Source organism: Triticum dicoccoides, chromosome 3A (assembly GCF_002162155.2).
Source record: "Triticum dicoccoides isolate Atlit2015 ecotype Zavitan chromosome 3A, WEW_v2.0, whole genome shotgun sequence".
Taxonomy (NCBI): Eukaryota; Viridiplantae; Streptophyta; class Magnoliopsida; order Poales; family Poaceae; genus Triticum; species Triticum dicoccoides.
In genome coordinates this window covers 23,372,675-23,376,549 of record NC_041384.1, presented here as the reverse complement: position 1 = coordinate 23,376,549, position 3,875 = coordinate 23,372,675, and positions in this window count along the sequence as shown.

Here is a 3,875-nt window from a genome sequence, read left to right as displayed (position 1 = left end):
GGAAGAGACCGTTCTACTAGCAATTTGCCAATTTGACCGAATGCACCGGATTAATAGCAGAGAAAACAAACAAGTTTTTTATAGGGGAGAGAAAACAAACATGTTTTTTAGACAAAGAAAACGAACAAATGAAAGAACATTTTTGTCCACGCCAATTTGACATTGAAAAGCCAGCTTCCCGGCCCACGAGAGCACGACTGACCCACCCGCAGACGCCCAACCAACCATTCCAGAGCCCTAGCCCATCCGACGGCCGCCGCCATGGGTGAGCGCCTCCTTCTATCAGCTCCTCTCCCTGTCCCCCGCCATCTTGCCGGTTTTTGACGGATTCGTGGTTCGCAGGCGCCTACAGGTTCGTGTAGGAGCTATGGAGGAGGAAGTAGGCTTGGATTACCTCTCGGATCCCACCCTCCTCGTGTTTGTTCTTGATGCGACTATCGTTATTCGTCTGTATTTTTTGCTCTGTGCGGCTCTGTTCTTGATACTCTAGCGTGTGAAATGTGACAAAATGGATGGCAGTTTGTTTTTGGTGGAGATCTGCACTTGTGCGCCTTAGAGCATCTCCAGCCGTTGGCCTCAGGAGGCACTAAAAATCGCCGTATGGGGACATGCCGGCGCTAACCGTGTGCTGGAGGCGTGATGCTCCTCAGTCGCCGCGCCCACGTTTTTTTAAACAAAATCCGGTACAAACAAGACACAAATTCAACCAAACTTTGACGAGTTCATAACATATTTAAAATATTTTACAAAAGAAGAAAAAAAAACTCTACTAGACCCGCCGTCGCCCTCGCCGCCCGGCGCCCTTGAAGCTCTACATGCCGAGGAGCCTGTAGAACTTCGTGTAGCCGCCGCGTCCTCGTCCTCGTCGTCGCCTCCTTCGCGGCCGTCGTCCCTGCTGCTCCCCTGCCCAGGGTCGCCGACGCGCGGCGGGTTGGACAAACCGGGGGCATCCTCGTACTCATCGCTGTCGAGGATCACCACGCCGTTCTCGTCCTCCCGCCCACGCTGGCGGGCGGCTATCTCCTCCAGGGCTCGGCGCTGCCGGACCATCTTGTCACGGAGGTAGTCGTCCCGCACCCACTTTAGGGCGTCCTCGTCGGAGAAGCCGCGCCGGACTATGGCCTCGTACTTCATGGGGAGGCCGGGCTCCACCTCCGGCCTGACGAGCCGGGCAGAGGTGGGGGAGGGCTCGGCGTTGCGGACGCCGGAGGTGCGGGTGCACTGGCTGATCGGCGCGTCCTGGGGCTCCGGCTTGACGGGAAGGAGGGAGGGAGAGCCGGACGAGCGGTCGGACGAGGAGGAGGACCCCGGGTCCATGCGTCTCGGCGTCCACGAGCTCCCACGCCGGCGGAAGAAGGAGGGGGAGCGGGGTACTCCAGCCTGGGCGTGTTGCCGCCCTCGATATACTCGAGGACGGCCTTCAGCGTACGGCCGGGCTCGCCCCACCATCGGCGGCGGGCGTCGGAGTTGAGCCTTCCGGAGGGCACGACGCCGTTGGTGGCCTTGAGCTGCTCGGTGTGGCGGCGACGGAAGTACTGCTCCCACAGCGGGCTGTCGGGGACGTACCTCGGCCCTTCCCTCACTGTCTACGACAGAGAGGCACGGATATGGGCGATCTCCGCACGGCGCGCCGCCCCGGTGGACGGCGGTGGCACCGGGACCCCGCCGGCGCTGATCCTTCATGCCCCGGGCACCAGCATGTCCGGCAGGACCGGGTAATCGGCCTCATAGAGAAGCCGAGCTTCGTCCTCGTGAAGGGGGCGGCGGCCGAAGCCGTTCGCCGCCGTGCTGTTGCCTGGAAAGCGCTTGGCCATTGGGTGAACTGGAAACGGCGAGAAAAGAGGGATGAACGGGGGCGTCGAGGAACAGGGGCGTCGGCGGTGGAGAGTCTGTGCGTCACCGGTGCGGGAGGGGTCGGCTTAGATAGGCGGCGCTCGCGTGGCCGCTGTTTGTACGCGTGGGGGGCGAGGGACGTGCGTCGTCCCGTCTTCACTGCGCCGCTCATGAGGCATCAATGGAGGAGGCTGACCGATGCGGCAGCGCGCGGCAGCTTTGGCATTGACTCCGCCGCGGGAACCGAGGCGATGAGGACGACGAAGCGACGAAAAGAGCTGAGTCGCTGCCAAGTAGGGCCCGCCGATTTTCGCGCAAAAAACGATTCGGTCGGCGCCCCCAAGCACCTCCCAGTGCGCCGGGTTCGGCCTGGATCCGCCGGCGCCAATTTCGCTCCGAGCCGGCGAAAAAAGGGCCTTTGGGGACGCGACTGGAGATGCTCTTATGATGCTACACACACATGCTTCCTGATATTTAGTCATTTTTATAATTCACCCAAAAAAAAGCATGAAATAGTTCATTGAAACCACATGGGCCATTAGCACCTGATAACAATTTTCATTTGTGGGAACTTTTTAAACAACATAGCTCATACTGACGTTTTGCAAATTAAATTAGTATGATCAATCATTGTAGCAACATGGAGACGATTGGGTGCAATCTTCATGCAATCCGCTACCAAAAATTACAAAAACTTCCAAAACAAATGTACGACATATAACTCTGGACTTGTTCCGTCTGTGATTAAAATCGAAGTTTAAACACAGCCTCTGTTATGAGTGAGGGAAAAGTGAGTTCTGACAGGATTTTCAGGATAATCCCTGATGATATTTGTCTTACTCCTCCACAGGTTGTATTTAGACTTAATTTTTCAAAGATTCTAGATTTTCTCATGGCTTCTGGTAGTGGATTAACTCACTACATATATCTCGCCAAGTGAAATAGTATTAGAAAAAGGCTAGAAGTCTTATTACTGAGAAGAAAAGTAGATAACTCGTTTGATACTTCTTTTCTTGTGATTAATAATATCAAGTTTGTTCATCATTGTAGCTTCACAAGCCTATTGAGGAGACCAAGGAAGGTATATACCCAAGGAGGATGCACTCCCAGAACTTGCCTGCCAAGATATGCATGGTAATGAAATCTTTCAGTAACCCCAAAAAGAACAATTTGAAGGGGCTTGAGCCTTACACACACAAGATTGGGTTGCCTGAATCACGAGCCTTATGCACTGTGTTACGATCACCTCATATTGATAAGAAATCCAGCGAGCAGTTCTCGACATATGTGAATAAGGTATTTGTGGTTAAAAAGGCAGAGACACGTGAATTGGCCAGGAAGTTCTTTTGGTTGAAACGGCTTCGTGTATCGGGGGCTCAATATGAAATCAATATTAGTTTGAAGACCCGCTTGGATAAAATGATTGGCTGCAGCAAAGGTGGTGACCTTCTTCGGCAGTGGTTCTAAACCAAAACAGGAGGCAAGCATGGGGAAAAGGAGGTAATAACAAGATAATGAAATGTTTCTCTTGGGCAATTGAATTATCTCTTAATTGGAATAAATCATAGGTTGGTTAACCGATGAATTAATTGGTTTTTGCTTGTTGGCTGATTTCTTGTGTTGCAGGTACTAGGCTTAAGGTGATCCGAGCCTGAGGTTACAAACTATCCAACTTTTGTGGATCTTAATTTCTGATCCTGGTTATATCTATCGTGGATGCAACCATGTATGTATTCTGGAGATGATGCTGATCAATAATGTGGATTCAAGACATCATTGATTCTTGTGTAATCTGATTATAATAACATGCTACTATCCTCTTAATCTGGTTTAGCCAGAATATATGAGCTAAAATGAATGTGTGAATGCATGGGAAATTAAGTAACAGAATCTGACTACTATATGTGGGTGAGAATTGATTCACCCATAGTTGGCTAATGGCAATTGCATATGAGATTGACAGTCTGCTATAGTAAGTAGTTGATGTATTGTATGCTTGAGCACTTCTTTGTGTGGTCCATGTCATTTATGTAGTCTTGTTC